Source organism: Pristis pectinata, chromosome 11, assembly GCF_009764475.1.
Source record: "Pristis pectinata isolate sPriPec2 chromosome 11, sPriPec2.1.pri, whole genome shotgun sequence".
NCBI lineage: Eukaryota > Metazoa > Chordata > Chondrichthyes > Rhinopristiformes > Pristidae > Pristis > Pristis pectinata.
The window spans coordinates 87448332-87465670 of NC_067415.1; positions in this window are offsets into that span (position 1 = coordinate 87448332).

Sequence of the window (17339 nt, forward strand, 5' to 3'; positions counted from 1 at the left end):
GTGTTCTCTGACCACTGCCTCCTTCAAGCCTCCTGTCACCCACAGGAGGACCTGAAGGCAGGCAGGGGGTCATGGAAGTTTAACATCAAGCTGCTGATCCCAGAGAACATTGAGGGACTACAGAGGGATTACACAGGTTGGAGAACCGCGAAGCCCCTCTTTGACTCCTCGATGCACTGGTGGGAGGCAACCAAGGAGAACATCAAGAGGTTCTTCATCCTCAGAATTGTTCAGAAAGCAAGACAGGGTCAGAGGAATTGTGCCTACTCCAGATGGACTTTGAGGGGCGTGGATGTGAGGGAGGAACTCCGAGAGGTGAAGAGCCAGCTTACCGGCTGAGTTGTTTTCGGCTCTGTGGGACTGGATGGCCTTGGACTTCTGGAAGTGTACAACGCTGTGCTTCAGGCTAGCAGCATGTCAGACTCCACGAGGAGGGACACCATCACCCTCATCAACAAGCAGAAGGGGGAGACAGAGGACATCAGGAATTGGAGACCCATCTCACTGTTGAATGTAGATTATAAGATCCTGTCCAAGGCCATTGCCAGCTGGGTGAAGTCTGCTCTGGGACAGGTGATCCACCCAGACCAAACCTGTGCTGTACCTGGCAGCAAAATCTCTGACGGCCTTGTGCTGCTCAGGGATACCATCGGGTACATGCAGGACAGAGGGGTGGACACCTGCCTGGTCAGCTTGGACCAGGAGAAGGCCTTCGACATATCACACGTACATGATGGACGTGCTCTCCAAACTAGGTTTTGGGGAGGGAATCAGGAATTGGATCCAACTGCTCTTCACAGACATCCGTAGCGCCGTCCATATCAAAGGGTGGGAGACAGATAGTGTCGCCATCAGGTCTGGAGTCAGGCAGGGCTGTCCTCTCCCCCATCTTGTTCGTGTGTTGCATAGAACCCTTTGCCAAATCCATCAGGAAGGACGAGAGCATCAGAGGGGTGACGTTGCCAGGCAGTGGGGGCACCCAGGTCAAAACCTCTCTGTACATGGACAACGTCACCGTCTCCTGATGGGACCCACGGTCAGTTTGCGGATTGATCAGCATCTGCGTCCAGTTTGAGTTGGCATCGGGGACCAGAGTCAACCACAGGAAGAGCGAGGCCATGCTCTTCGGCACCCAGACCAACTGATCCAACGTCACCTTCGCCATCAGGTCTGACTACCTGAAGGTGCTGGGGATCTGGTTCGGAGAGGCCGAGGCATGTAACAAGAAGTAGCTGGAGAGGATAGGAAAGGCCAAGGAAAAATTGGGACTGTGAAAACAGCGCTCCCTCTCAATAACTGGGGAGAACTTGGTCATCGGGTGTGAGGTGCTCTCAGGGCTGCTGTACTCGAGGCAGGTCAGAATCAGGTTTATTATCACTGACATATGTCGTGAAATGTGGTGTTCTGCGGCAGCCAAACAGTGCAAGACATAAAGACATAAAAATTACTATGAGTTACAAAAATAAATAAATAGTGCAAAAGAGGAATAACGCGGTAGTGTTCATGGGTTCATGGACCATTCAAAAATCTGATGGTGGAGGGGAAGAAGCTGTTCCTGAATCATTGAGTGTGGGTCTTCAGGCTCCTGTACCTCCTCCCCAATGGTAGTAACAAGAAGCGGGCATGTCCCGAATGGTCAGGGTTCTTAGTGATGGATGCCGCCTTCTTGAGGCACTTTTATGCACTCTTTGAAAGGGAGAATAACACTACACCTGTGTGAGTCCCCACAGCATCTGGCGACCCTGTCTCGGAGGCTGATGTCAGAACATCCTTCAAAAGCATAAACCCTTGCAAGGCATCAGGCCCTGACGGTGCACCTGGCCAGGTACTGAAAACCTGTGCCAACCAACTGTCTGGAATGTTCAAGGGCATCTTCACCTTTCACTGCTGCAGTCAGAGGTTCCCACCTGTTTCAAAAGGGCATCAATCATACCGGTGCCCAAGAAGAGCAGGGTGAGCTGCCTCAATGACTATCGCCCGGGAGCACTCACATCTACTGTGATGAAGTGCTTTGAGAGGTTGTTCATGGCTAGAATTAACTCCTGCCTAAGCAAGGACCTGGACCCGCTGCAATTTGCCTCCCGCCGCAACAAGTCTACAGCAGGTGCAATCTCACTGGCTCTCCACTCGGCTTTGGAGCACCTAGACAACAGCAATACATGCATCAGGCTGCTGTTTATTGATTACAGCTCGGCGTTCAACACCATCATCCCCTCAGTACTGATCGACAAGCTTCAAAGCCTGAGCCTCTGTACCTCCTTCTGCAACTGGATCCTTGACTTCCTTATTGGGAGACCACAGTCAGTGCGGATTGGTAGTAACATCACCTCCTCGCTGACAATCAACACAGGTGCACCTCAAGGATGCGTGCTTAGCCCCCGCTCTACTCTCTCTACACTCATGACTGTGTGGTTAGGCACAGCTCAAACGCCATCTATAAATTTGCTGATGACACTGCTGTTGTTGGCAGAATCTTTGATGTTGATGAGGCGGTGTACAGGAGTGAGGTGGATCAGCTGGTTGAGTGGTGTTGCAACAACAGCCCTGCACTCAACATCAGCAAGACCAAGGTCAAGATCAAGGATTTGCAGGGGGAGGGGAACCAGAGTGTTAGAGAAGAAAGTGAGGAGGAAATGATTGTGCGAGGTCTGCAGGTATGGACAGAAATCAAAGGTTTGTACGTGATAGAAATGTTCTCAGGTGCATCTATTTCAATGCAAGGTAAGGCGGATGAGTTTAGGGCGTGGATTGGCACGTGGGATTACGATGTTATTGCTATTAGTGAGATATGGTTGAAGGAGGGGCAGGACTGGCAGCTTAATGTTCCGGGCTTCCATTATTTCAGACGTGATAGAGGGGGAGGGATGAAAGGGGGAGGAGCGGCATTACTGGTCAGGGAACAGATCACGGCTGTGCGTAGACAGGACAGCCCGGAGGGCTCGTCTACAGAGGCCGTATGGGTGGAGCTGAGGAACAGGAAAGGTGTGACCACACTAATAAGGTTGTATTATAGACCACCCAATAGTCAGAGAGAATTGGAGGAACAAATCTGTAGTGACATAGCAGACCGATGTAAGAAACAGAAAGTTGTAATAGTAGGGGATTTTAACTTTCCACATATTGACTGGGACTCCCACACTGTGAAAGGGTTGGATGGATTGGAATTTGTCAGATGTGTTCAGGAAAGTTTTCTAAATCAATATATAGAGGTACCAACGAGAGAGAATGCAATACTTGATCTCCTATTAGGGAACCAGACAGGTCAGGTGACAGAAGTATGTGTAGGTGAGCGTTTTGGGTCCAGTGATCATAATGCAATTAGTTTCAAGATAATTATGGATAAGGATAGGTCTGGTCCTCGTGTGGAGGTTCTAAGTTGGAGAAAGGCCAATTTTGTGGAAATGAGAAAGGATCTAGGTAGGGTGGATTGGGATAAGTTGTTTTCTGGCAAGGATGTGCTCAGTAAATGGAAAGCCTTCAAAGATGAAATTTTGAGAGTGCAGAGTTTGTATGTTCCTGTCAGGATTAAAGGCAAGGGTAACAAACATAGGGAACCTTGGTTTTCAAGGGATATTGGTGAGCTGGTTAAGAAAAAGAGAGAGGTGTATAGCAGGTATAGGCAACTAGGAACAGATGAGGTACTTGAAGAGTATAGGAAATGTAAGAAAATACTAAAAAAGGAAATCAGGAAGGCAAAAAGAAGACATGAGGCTGCTTTGGCAGATAATGTGAAGGTAAACCCAAAGGGTTTCTACAGGTATATTAAGAGCAAAAGGATAGTAAGAGACAGAATTGGTCCCCTAGAAGATCAGAGTGGTCATATATATGTGGAGCCTCAGGAGATGGGGGAGGTCTTAAACAGTTTTTTTGCGTTAGTATTTACTCAGGAAACGGGCATTGTGGATATGGAAGGAAGGGAAACAAGCACTAGTGTCATGGAAAATGTAGAGATTAAAAAGGAGGAGGTGCTTGCTGCCTTACAGCGAATAAAGGTAGATAAATCCCCAGGGCCTGACAAGATATTTCCTCAGACCTTGAGAGAGACTATAGAAGTTGCAAGGGCCCTGGCAGATATATTTAAAATGTCCTTAGCCACGGGTGCGGTGCCAGAGGACTGGAGGATAGCTCATGTTGTTCCATAGTTTAAAAAAGGCTCAAAGAGTAAACCAGGTAATTACAGGCTGGTGAGCCTGACATCAGTAGTGGGTAAATTATTGGAAGGTGTTGTGAGAGATACGACATATGAGTATTTGGACAGCCAAGGGTTGATTAAGGATAGTCAGCATGGCTTTGTGTGTGGTAGATCGTGTTTAACGAATCTTGTGGAGTTTTTTGAGGAGGTCACTAAGAAAGTAGATGAAGGTAAGGCTGTGGATGTTGTCTACATGGACTTTAGTAAGGCCTTTGACAAGGTCCCACATGGGAGATTAGTTCAGAAGGTTCAGTCAATGGGTATCCATGGAAAGGTTGTAAACTGGATTTGAAATTGGCTGAGTGGGAGAAGACAGAGAGTGGTTGTGGATGGTTGTTTCTCAGATTGGAGGCCTGTGACTAGTGGTGTGCCTCAGGGATCTGTGTTGGCGCCATTGTTGTTTGTTGTATATATCAATGATCTAGAAGATAATGTGGTAAATTGGATTAGTAAGTCTGAGGATGACACTAAGATTGGAGGTGTAGCGGACAGTGAGGAAGGCTTTCAAAGCTTGCAGAGGGATCTGGACCAAATGGAAAAATGGTCCAGAAAATGGCAGATGGAATTTAATGCAGACAAGTGTGAGGTGTTGCATTTTGGAAGGACAAATCAAGGGAGGACATACACAGTAAATGGTAGGGCACTGAGGCGTGCAGAGGAACAAAGGGATCTGGGAGTTCAGATACATAATTCCCTGAAAGTGGCGTCACAGGTAGACAGGGTTGTAAAGAAGGCTTTTGGCATCCTGGCATTCATAAATCAAAGTATTGAGTACAGGAGTTAGAATGTTTTGGTGAGGTTGTATAAGTCATTGGTGAGACCAAATTTAGAATATTGTGTGCAGTTCTGGTCGCCGAACTACAGGAAGGATGTCAGTAAGATTGAAAGAGTGCAGAGGAGATTTACTAGAATGTTGCCGGGTCTTCAGGTGTTGAGTTATAGGGAAAGATTGAGCATGTTAGGACTTTATTCCTTGGAGCGGAGAAGAATGAGGGGAGATATGATAGTTTACAAAATGATGAGGGGCATAGACAGGGTTAATGCAAGTAGGCTCTTTCCACTTAGATTAGGAGAGATAAGTACGAGAGCACATGGCTTTAGGGTGAAAGGGGAAAGGTTTAGGGGGAACATTAGAGGGAATTTCTTCACTCAAAGAGTGGTGGGAGTGTGGAATGGGCTGCCATCTGATGTGGTAAATGCGGGCACGCTCTTAACTTTTAAGAGTAAATTGGATAGATACATGGACGAGAGAGATCTGGAGGGGTATGGGCTGGGGGCAGGTAAATGGGACTAGCAGAATAATGTTTCAGCACAGACTAGAAGGGCTGAATGGCCTGTTTTCTGTGCTGTAGTTTTCTATGGTTTCTATGGTTTCTATGGTAATGATTGTGGACTTCAGGAAGGAGAAGTCGGAGAACACACATCAGTCCTCATTGAGGGGTCAGCGGTGGAAAGGGTGAGCAGCTTCAAGTTCCTGGGCGTCAACATCTCAGAGGATCTATCCTGGGCCCAACACATTGATGCAATCATGAAGAAGGCACACCAGTGGCTCTACTTCATTAGGAGTATGAGGAGATTTGCAAATTTCTACAGATGTACAGTGGAGAGCATTCTGACTGGTTGCATCACCGCCTGGTATGGATGCTCCAATGTGCACAATTAAAAGAGGTTAGAGAGAGTTGTAGACCCAGCCAGCTCCATCATGGACACAACGATCCCCGCCCATCCCCCACTCTTCTAACTCTTCCCATTCATCTGGGGGTCCAAGATAGAGCAGGTTCAAAGGGCTATGATGCACGTCACTGGAGAATGGGCAAGAATATATCCCACATCACACCTTTGCACATGGCTGCATCAGGCTGTGCTTGGAACCAAAGTACGTGGGCACCCAGTGTCACTACGTACTGCGGTTCTACCTGTCCCCAGTGTTGTGAAGGATGTGCCTGGCCCCATTGCCATGAATGTCCCAGTCAGCACAGAATGTTCTGCAGGCACTGAGGGACAGGGACACCATGGATACGGTGGGGTGGTTCCCCGAGCAAACTACCCAAATCATCGGGTAGAAAAATGCCAAAAAGTGGGTAGAAAAAACTCCGGAGGTTTCGTGGGTTTCACTTCGGCAGGCGTCAGGACTTCGGAACAGATAAGTTTTTCTTTTTTTTATATAAGGTTTTTATTATAAGGTTTTGTTTTGTAAGGTTCTTTTTTATAAGTTTTTTATATAAGTTCTCTTGGGGAATAGTGGGGGCAGGACTGCGCAGGTGCGTGACGTCAGCAGGTAACGCGTGGGCAGTTTAAAAGGCAAACCGCCATATCCAGCGGGCCGCATCGGAGCGGGCAGTGGAGTGAGAGGGAGCAGAGTGATTGGGCTTTGGCTCAACAGGAGAGGGAGCAGAGTGTTCTGGGCTTTGGCTCAAGGGGCTTCGGCGTAAAGGGGCGAGGAAAGGTAGGTGACTTGAGTTAAGGAAGGAGTATGAGTGCGGTTTCCTGTGCTCAGTGTCAGATGTGGGAGTTCCCAGAGTCTCCCTGCCTCCGGGAAGGCTACATCTGCACCCGGTGTGTCGAGCTGCAGCTCCTGAGGGACCGCGTTAGAGGACCTTTGTCTGATCAGGGAGAGTGAGGAGGTGATAGAAAGGAGTTATAGGCAGGTGGTCACACCGGGGCCACGGGAGTCAGGCAAGTGGGTCACAGTCAGGAGGGGGAAGGGGAAGGGGAAGTACCCCTGTGGCTGTACCCCTTGACAATAAGTACTCCTGCTTGAGTACTGTTGGGGGAGACAGCCTACCTGGGGGAAGCAGCAGTGGCAGTGTCTCTGGCACAGAGCCCGGCCCTGTGGCTCAGAAGGGTAGGGAAGGAGAGAGGAGGGCACTAGTGATAGGGGACTCTATAGTTAGGTGGGCAGACAAGCGATTCTGTGGATGCAGGAAAGAAACTCGAAAGGTAGTTTGCCTCCCAGGTGCCAGGGTTCAGAATGTTTCAGATCGCGTCCAAGATATCCTGCAGAGGGAGGGAGCACAGCCAGAGGTCGTGGTACATATTGGTACCAACGACATAGGTAGGGAAAGGAATGAGGTCCTGAAAAGAGACTATAGAGAATTAGGAAGGAAGTTGAGAAGCAGGACCTCAAAGGTAGTAATTTCCGGATTACTGCCTGTGCTAAGTGACAGTGGGTATAGGAATAGAATGAGGAGGAGGTTAAATGCGTGGCTGAGGGATTGGAGTGAGGGACAGGGATTCAGATTTCTGGATTATTGGGCCCTCTTTTGGGGCAGGTATGACCTGTTCAAAGAGGACCGGTTGCACTTGAATCCCAGGGGGACCAATATCCTGGTGGGGAGGTTTGCTAAGGCTACTTGGGGGAATTTAAACTAGATTTGTTGGGGGGGTGGGATCTGAACTGGAGAGACTGGGGAAGAGGTGTTTGGCTCTTAAATAGAGAAAGCTAGTAGTAGATACAAGAGGGAGGACAGGCAGGTGATAGAGAAGGGACGTACTCAGACCGGTTTGAGATGTGTCTATTTTAATGCAAGGAGTATTGTGAACAAGGCGGATGAGCTTAGAGCTTGGGTAAATACTTGGAGCTACAATGTGGTGGCCATTACAGAGACTTAGATGGCTCAGGGACTGGAATGGTTGCTTCAAGTGCCAGGTTTTAGATGTTTCAGAAAGGACAGGGAAGGAGGCAAAAGAGACGGGGGAGTGGCACTGTTGATCAGTGATGGTGTCACGGTTGCAGAAAAGGTGGACGTCATGGAGGGATTGTCTACGGAGTCTCTGTGGGTGGAGGTTGGAAACAGGAAGGGGTCAATAACTTTACTGGGTGTTTTTTATAGGCTGCCCAATAGTAACAGGGATATTGAGGAGCAGATAGGGAAGCAGATCCTAGAAAGGTGTGGGAATAACAGAGTTGTTGTGATGGGGGATTTTAATTTCCCAAACATCGATTGGCATCTCCAGACAGTGAGGGGTTTAGATGGGGAGGAGTTTGTTAAGTGTGTTCAGGAAGGATTCTTGACACAATATGTAGATAGGCCTGCAAGAGGAGAGGCTGTGCTTGATTTGATATTGGGAGGTGAGCCTGGTCAGGTGTCAGATCTCTCAGTGGGTGAACATTTTGGTGATAGTGATCATAATTCTATCTCCTTTACATTAGCACTGGAGAGAGATAGGAACAGACAGACTGGAAAGGCGTTTACTTTGAGTAAAAGGAATTATGAGGCTCTCAGGCAGGAAATTGGAAGCTTAAATTGGGAACAGGTGTTCTCAGGGAAAAGTACAGAAGAAATGTGGCAAATATTCAGGGGATATTTGTGTGGAGTTCTGCATAGGCATGTTCCAATGAGACAGGGGAGTCATGAGAGGATACAGGAACCGTGGTGTACAAAGGCTATAATAAATCTAGTCAAAAGGAAAAGAAAAGCTTACAAAAGGTACAGAGAGTTAGGTAATGTTAGAGATCTGGAGGAGTATAAGGCTAACAGGAAGGAGCTTAAGAAGGAAATTAGGAGAGCCAGGAAGGGGCATGGGAAGGCCTTGGCGGGCAAGATTAAGGAAAACCCCAAGGCGTTCTACAAGTATGTGAAGAGCAAGAGGATAAGACGTGAAAGGATAGGGCCTATCAAGTGCAGCAGTGGGAAAGTGTGTATGGATCAGGAAGAAATAGCGGAGGTACTTAATGAATACTTTACATCAGCATTCACCATGGAAAAAGATCTGGGGAATTGTAGTGAGGACTTGCAGCGGGCTGAAAAGCTTGAGCATGTAGATATTAGGAAAGAGGAGGTGCTAGAACTTTTGGAAAGCATCAAGTTGGATAAGTCACGGGGACCAGATGAGATGTACCCCAGGCTGCTGTGGGAGGCGCGGGAAGAGATTGCGGAGCCTCTGACGATGATCTTTGCTTCATTGATGGAGACAGGAGAGGTTCCAGAAGATTGGAGGGTTGCGGATGTTGCGCCTTTATTCAAGAAAGGGAGTAGAGATAGCCCAGGAAATTATAGACCAGTGAGTCTTACCTCAGTGGTTGGTAAGCTGATGGAGAAGATCCTGAGAGGCAGGATTTATGAACATTTGGAGAGGTATAATATGATTAGGAATAGTCAGCATGTCTTTGTTAAGGGCAGGTCCTGCCTTACGAGCTTGATTGAATTTTTTGAGGATGTGACTAAACACATCGATGAAGGGAGAGCAGTAGATGTAGTGTATATGGATTTCAGCAAGGCATTTGATAAGGTACCCCATGCAAAGCTTATTGAGAAAGTAAGGAGGCATGGGATCCAAGGGGACATTGCAGTGTGGATCCAGAACTGGCTGGCCCATAGAAGGCAAAGAGTGGTTGTTGAAGGGTCATATTGAGTGGAGGTCAGTGACCAGTGGTGTACCTCAGGGGTCTGTTCTGGGACCTTTACTCTTTGTGATTTTTATAAACGACCTGGATGAGGAAGTGGAAGGATGGGTTAGTAAGTTTGTGGATGACACAAAGGTTAGATGTGTCGTGGGTAGTATAGAGGGCTGTCAGAGGTTACAGCGGGACATAGATAGGATGCAAAGTTGGGCTGAGAAGTGGCGGATGCAGTTCAACACAGGTAAGTGTGAAGTGGTTCATTTTGGTAGGTCAAACATGATGGCAGAGTATAGTATTAATGGTAGGACTCTAGGCAGTGTGGAGGATCAGACGGATCTTGGGGTCCGAGTCCATAGGGCACTCAAAGCAGCTGCGCAGGTTGACTCTGTGGTTAAGAAGGCATATGGTGTACTGTCCTTCATCAATCGTGGAATTGAATTTAGGAGCCGGGAGGTAATGTTGCAGCTATATAGGACCCTGGTCAGACCCCACTTGGAGTACTGTGCTCAATTCTGGTCGCCTCACTACAGGAAGGATGTGGAAGCCATAGAAAGGGTGCAGAGGAGACTTACTAGGATGCTGCCTGGAATGCGGAGCATGCCTTATGAAAGCAGGTTGAGGGAACTCAGCCTTTTCTCCTTGGAGTGACAGAGGATGAGGGGGGACCTGATAGAGGTGTATAAGATGATAAGAGGCATTGATTGGGTGGATAGTCAGAGGCCTTTCCCCAGGGCTGAAACAGTGGCCACAAGAGGACACAGGTTTAAGGTGCTGGGGAGTAGGTCTTGAGGAGATGTCGGGGTAAGTTTTTTACTCAGAGATTGGTGAGTGCGTGGAATGGGCTGCAGGCAATGGTGCTGGAGACAGATACGATAGGGTCTTTTAAGAGACTGTTGGATAGGTACATGGAGGTGAGGAAAATAGAGGGCTATGAGTAAGCCTAGTAATTTCTAGGGTAGGGACATGTTCGGCACAGCTTTGTGGGCCGAAGGGCCTGAATTGTGCTGCAGTTTTTCTATGTTTCTATCGGCAGAATGTCTCATTGCCAGAGCTCACCAACAAGCACCAGGACCTTGCTAACTGGCAGTGAGAAGGGCCCTCCATGTCAGATCCTTCCTGCATGGTTGGAACATCACTTCCAACATACGCTGCCCTCGGGACGGCTGTGATGAGAACGAGGTGGTCTCCCACCTTTTTGCAGACTGTGGATTTGTTAAGAGGGTGTAGAGAAGGATGCAAAGGTCCCTGTCTCCGTTCGTCCTGAGCACCTGTGATAGAGGACTCTCTGATCTCCGGGCTGTTACCGGAGACACACACCTAGACAGACATCAAGTGCTGCTGGAAGATCATCACCGTGAAAGACACTTCTTGGTGTGCCCTAAATGTGTTGGTCTCCCAGCACAGCGGGATGTCGCGAGGGAACACTGCCGACTGGCACATTCCAGGCTGCAGGAGCCCGTGCTGAGGGACGCACTGAAGCTCAGGGCAGCCAATGCTAAGGCTCTGTGGGGAAGGTCCACAGACTGGGCTCCTTCCTCTACAGGACCTGGTGGGGAAGCCCCTGAAATAATGGGAGGGTGTATCACCCCAGGGGGACACATGGGTGGCAATGGTGCTATGTACAAGAAAGATGTGTTAACACTACTGTGTACAGAACCAGCAATACTGAGTGTATGGACCAAACAACAGAAAGAATGTAAAGAGCTGTGCACTGTGTTCTACTATTGAAAGTTTATTTTTGAAATGTAAAAGAAATTCTACTTTCTCCCCAAGCTCTTTGATGCCTTTTGTGCCTCTACCTCACCCCTTCAGCACAGGGGTTTGGTGCACAGGGTGGCAGGTTGATGGTGACATAGGAACCAGGGAACAAAGGGGAGAGGAACAGCTTCAGCAACTTTCTGAAGGAACGGGGTGAGCGCTCATCCTGTGCAGGAGGAACAAGTTGGAAAGCTCTTTCCAAAGCTAGCAGAAGGCTGATGAGCTGAATGGAAATTAAACCTCTGGTCCTCCCTCCAGTGATGATGCCTGACACACTAAATATGTGCTGAGGCTCTGTGGTTAGTTCCTCCTGTGCTGCTTCATTCTGTAATTCTCGAATCTCAGAGTGAAGAAGCATCAGCTTGTGTTTGTTGAAAGAGAAACAGAGAATTAGAACCATGAAGAAGGGCTACAGAAACGAAACGTTACCTGCTACTCTCTCCACAGACACGGCCTGACCTGAGTATTTCCAGCATTTTCTGTTTTTAATTCAGTTTTCTAACATCTGTAGTTTTTTTTCATTTTCACCTCCTTGCATTAGTTGTCAGGAAACAGGAGGAGGCCATTCGGCCCTCCCCTTGTACCTCTCCCCCTTTCAATAAGATCGTGGCTGACCTTTCCTGATGTGTGTTTGTGTTGATATCTATTTCAACACCAGCTCTGCTGGGTTCTGCATTTGCATGTTGGTCATTTTATTAACAGTCGATGATAAATTCAAATGGGCACCAGGTCTTACAGTAAAACAGCAGCTCCTTGCTACAAGTTGCACTTTTAGCCTCTGTTCACTGCTGACAATGAGAGATTTATTTCATTTACTATTGAGCAATGGGAGTTTGTGGCAGGGTTGACAGTCAGCATTTCACGCCCACTTGTACTGTGACCAGCTTGTTTTCAAACTGAGCTCAATGGTTCATACTCTTCTAGTGGAATTTGAACTCATGTCCTCGGGATTATTAGTCCAGTAAAATGGTCACAACACTCCAGTGTGATGTGTTCTTTGGAATCCTGAATTCCACCAGCTATAACAGTCCATGTAATTCTAACAAGGGCATCATCTGTCTCAGTGGATGGATGTACTGGTCCCATTGGGATAAAGTGATTGGAGCCCAATGCATGGTCACATCCCCGGCGTCAGGCAGCAGGTAACACAGGGAGGTTCCACCTCCTGAGGCATGGATCAATGCTTTGGAGAATGCTGGTGGTGGAGTGCACTTGGTCTCTGCCACCTGTGAGATGTGCTCAATGTTCAGAGGATGCTCAGTCAGTGGTAAAATGCCTTCAATTCACTGCAGTTTCTGACTCCCTCTGGGCTTTCAGTACGCTCCATTAGAAGCTGTGGGTGGATACTTCTTAGGTGATTGTTTGCATGACTTGCTTCACTTTGGTTCTGTGGATTCTGAGGTGAGTGCTGAGGGCAATGTGGGACCCACAGGTGAGGCAGGAGGTGTCTGACTGGGACTTTAGGAGCTGGTTTGCTCTTTCCACTGGGCTTCTGTGTGCTTCGGATGCAGTCTCTGCCCCAGCTTGTCAATGTGTCTGCCCCTGCTCCAAGGAATGAAAGGCTGGCTGTTTTCCACAGCTCCCACTGCCACTGGTGATGTCCTGTCTGGTTGTTCTGGGTGGGGAATTCAATGGTGGTGGGTTGGTGCAGCAGGTACATCAACAAACTCACTCCCATGCCACATCCTCTGGGATCTGGAGTTTAGACTACGTGGGGGACACCAAGGGTTGGGAACACGGGCGTTCAGGACCTTGATCGATTGGTGTCTGGACATTGAAGGATCAAAATCATGACCAACAATGTTTGAGGTAGAAGATTACCCACGATCTATTTGAATGGCAGACTGGGCTCGAGGGACCAAATGGCCTCCTCTCTCGTGTTTGTCATGAATGATGTCTGGAGCTGGGCTCTGGACTGATTCAATATTTGAACGTTTTGACCAGGTTTTATTTCCTGCTCCCATTAAACTCTTCATGGCTCAATTTCCCAACATCTTAAAAGTCACTGGGTTCACTGAGAAATTGATTATGCTACTGTGTATGGTGTAAAAAACCACAATAAAGTTGTGTTGAGATGTTAATAGGAGAAACATCCAATTGTCCAGAAAATCAGCTTGCCTGGCACCACTGAAGTCCCAAGTGACGGATTATCAGACCTTCACTGTATATGCTTTTTCCAGGTAAGAGACCAAATTAGTACACACTACTCCAGATGTGCTCTCACCAAGACACTATTTAGATGCAGTGAGACTTCTTTACTCTTGTACTCAAATCTTCTTTGCAATAAAGTCCAGTGGCCTTCTTAACTGTGCACTGCACCTCATGGAGATGCAGGGTTGTACAGCACAGAAGCAGGCCCTTCGGCCCACCACATCCATGCTGACCTTTATGCCCATCTGCACTAATCCCATTTGCCTGCACCAGCTCCCTATCCTTCCATGCCTTGCCTATTTGTCCCTGTCTAAATGTAGAGATTATATCAGATTGCACCACCTGCTCTGGCAGCGAGTTCCAGATATCAACCACTCTCTGTGTAAAAAAATTACCCCTCACATCCCCTTGAAGCTCCTTCCTCTCACCTTAAACCTCTGTCCTCTTGTTTTTGATACCCCTACCAGGGGAAAAAAGTCTCTGACCATCTACCCTATCTACACCTCTCATAATCTTACAACCTCGACAGAGATTTTTGTGTCCTCTTTAGTTACAGGCGAGGTCCCAGAAGACTGGAGAATAGCCAACGTTGTTTAAGAAAACAGACAAATCAGGAAATTATAGGCCAGATAGTAGTAGGGAAATTATTGGAGAAGATTCTTGGGGATAGAATACTCACATCTGGAAACACATACAGTACACTTATTAGGGACAGTCAGCATGGTCTCGCGTGGAGGAGGTCACATCTTATAAACATGATTGTGTTTTTGAGGAGGTGACAAAGATGATTAACGTATACATGGACTTTAGTAAAGCTTTCAACAAGGTTCCTTGTGGTAGGCTGATCCATGGAGACTTCTGACTGGAGGTCCATGACCTGATTTGTCTGTTGTTTAAATGTGTGATATATATTGATGGTTTGGATGAAAATGTAAGTAGTAAGTTTGCAGATAACATAAAAATTGGTGAAGCTGTGGATAGTGAGGAAGGTTGTGAAAGGATGCAGCAGGGTATAGGTCAGTTGGAAATGTGGGTGGACAAATGGCAGATGGAGTTTAATCCGGATAAGAGTGATGTGTTGCACTTTGGGAAATCAAATGTTAGAGGAAAGTAAATGGCAGGACCCTTATGAGCATTGATGTACAGAGAGATCTTGGAGCATACTTGCCTTCATCAGTCAGGATGTTGTGCATAAAAGCTGGGAACATCAGAGGGCGAGGGGAGAGCTGATAGAAGTTTACAAGATTATGAGAAGCATAGATTGAGTATAGTCAGATTCTCTCTCCCAGGGTGGAAATGTCAAATACTAGAGGGCACAGCTTTAAGGTGAGAGGGGAAAAGTTTAAAGGAGATGTGCATTGCAAGCTTTCTTTTAACACACAGAGTGGTAGGTCCCTGGAACGTGCTGCTAGGGGAAATGGTGGAAGCAGATATGATCGTTATGTTTTAGAGGTAGTTCTACAGACACTCGAACAGGCAAAGAACTGAGGGAGACAGACCACGTGTGGGCAGATGTGGAGTTTAAACTGGCATCATGATTGGCACAGACATTTTGGGTGACCTCACAGCCTCCTTTGCTCCAGGGAAAACAGTCCCAGCCTGTCCAATCTCTCCCCATAACTGAAGCCCTCCAATCCAGGCACCATCCTGGTGAATCTGCTCTGCACCCTCTCCAGCACAACCACATCCTTCCTACAGTGTGGTGACCAGAACTGCACAGAGTGCTCCAGGTGTTTTGTAAAGATGCAAAATAACATCCCAACTCTTCTACTCTGTGCCTGATCTATGAAGTGATAGCTTTCCCACAACATGCTCCACCTGCTATGTCTCGTCACTCATTCAGAGTCACAGTCATAGAGTCAAACAGGCCCCTTGGCCCAACTTGTCCATGCCTAGTGTTGCCCAGCGAGCTAGCCCCATTTGCCTGCCACTGACCCATAGCCCTCTAAACCTTTCCTATCCATATCCAAATGTCTTTTAATGTTGTTATTGTACCCGCCTCAACCACTTCCTCTGGCAGCTGCTTCCACACACCCACCACCCTCTATGTGAAGAAGTTGCCCCTCAGGTCCCTTTTTTAATCTTTCCCCTCTGTAAGGAGGGCACCCCTCAATCTCCAGTGTTCCAGGGAACCAAGGCCTAGTCTGCCCAACCTTTCCCTATAACTCAGGCCAAGTCCTGGCAACATCCTTGTAAATCTTCTCTCCAGTTTAATGATGAGCGTGTCCATCCCCACGAAGCCTTTTTCCATCCTCACACTATTTCCGATCCCACTTGGTTCTCTGTCATCACCTGGGAATATGACATCTGGCTCTCCTCTGCCGTATCATTGACACAGACAATGTCACTGGTCCCAGCCGCCAATCCGACAGACCTGTTGATCCCTACTCATAGCTTTCTATTGCTGACCGATCTGCAATCCATGCTCGTCTATTACTCCATGTGCTTTTACCTTGCTCTCCAGCCTCTTGTGTCAGACCTCAGTGTAAGCCTTTCCTTATCAGCCTCCACAGCCAGGGTCACCTAATGCACCCTCTGACCTGCCTCCAGAACCAGAATTATCATCACTGACTTACATGGCGTGAAATTTGTGGTTTTGCGGCAGCTGTATAGCATGAAGACATAAAATTTCTATAAATTACAAAATAAATAAATAGTGCAAAAAATAACAAGGTAGTGTTCATGGCTCCAGTGATAATCTTCCCTGAAATACAGGGACCACAGCAGTAGCCAGTACTCCTGATGAGGGTCACCACTGCCTGGTACAGTACCGGCAAGACTTCCCTACTTTCATACTCCAAACTTTTTGAAATAAAAGCCAGTATTGCATTAACCTTGCTCTTCACCAGCTGGACCTGTACGCCAGCTTTGTTTTATGTGCGAGAACCTCCAAATCCCCGGGGCTGCAGCGTTCTCTGTTTAAATAATTATCCACATTTAAAGCGAACAACTTCACTTATTCTCTATTTGCTAACCAATCAATTCTCTGTGTAAACTGTTTGTATCCTCAAAACTCGTCTTCCACCCTTCCCTCCCCAGCCTATTTTTAAAAAAATTTCGCTTCAGAGCACTTGCTTCATTCCCCTAAATGGACGGTTTTCAAAGTGGAGGCTGGATGTTTAAAAAGGGTCAGGATCTCCGCGCAGATGGAGACCTTCAGCTCACGGGGGATAAACTATCTGGTTAAAGGGGGTCACCTGCAAAAAACTGTTTGGCCACTGCTGCTCTGAATATTTATCCATGAGTGAGACCCACTGCAGATCCCCACGGCACCACATTGGTCGCCGAGCTGCCGACTGCTACATGTCTGTCAGCCAGTCTCTGCTCATGCTCATGTACCGTCCCCCACACCCCTCCAGTCCCCCCTCTGTCCCCTATCCCCCTCCGTCCCCACACACCTCCTGTCCCCCTCTGTCCCCATACCCCTCCTGTCCCACTCTGGCCCCTGTCCCCCTCCGTCCCCAAACCCCTCCCATCTCCCTCCAGTCCCGCTCTGCTCCCGCACCCCTCCTACCCCCCTCCATCCCCCACACCCCTCCCATCCCCCTCTGCCCACACACACCGTCCCCCTCTTCTCCCCCTCCCCCTTCCCCCCTCTTTCTCCCCCTCCCCTTCCTCCCTCCCCTTCCCCTTTCTCCCCCTCCCCTTCCTCCCTCCCTCTTCTCCCCCTCCCCTTCCCCCTTCTTCCCCTCCTTCCTTCCCTCCCCTCCCTCCCTCTTTTCCCTCCCCTTCCCCCTGCCTCTCCCTCCCCATCCCTCCTTCCCCCTCCCTCGTTCTCCCCCACTCCTTCTCCCCCTCCTTCTCCCGCACTCCCTCCCCCTCCTTCCCCCCTCCCTCCTCCCTCCCCCCCCTCCTCCCTCCCCCCCTCCTCCCTCCCCCCCTCCTCCCCTCCCT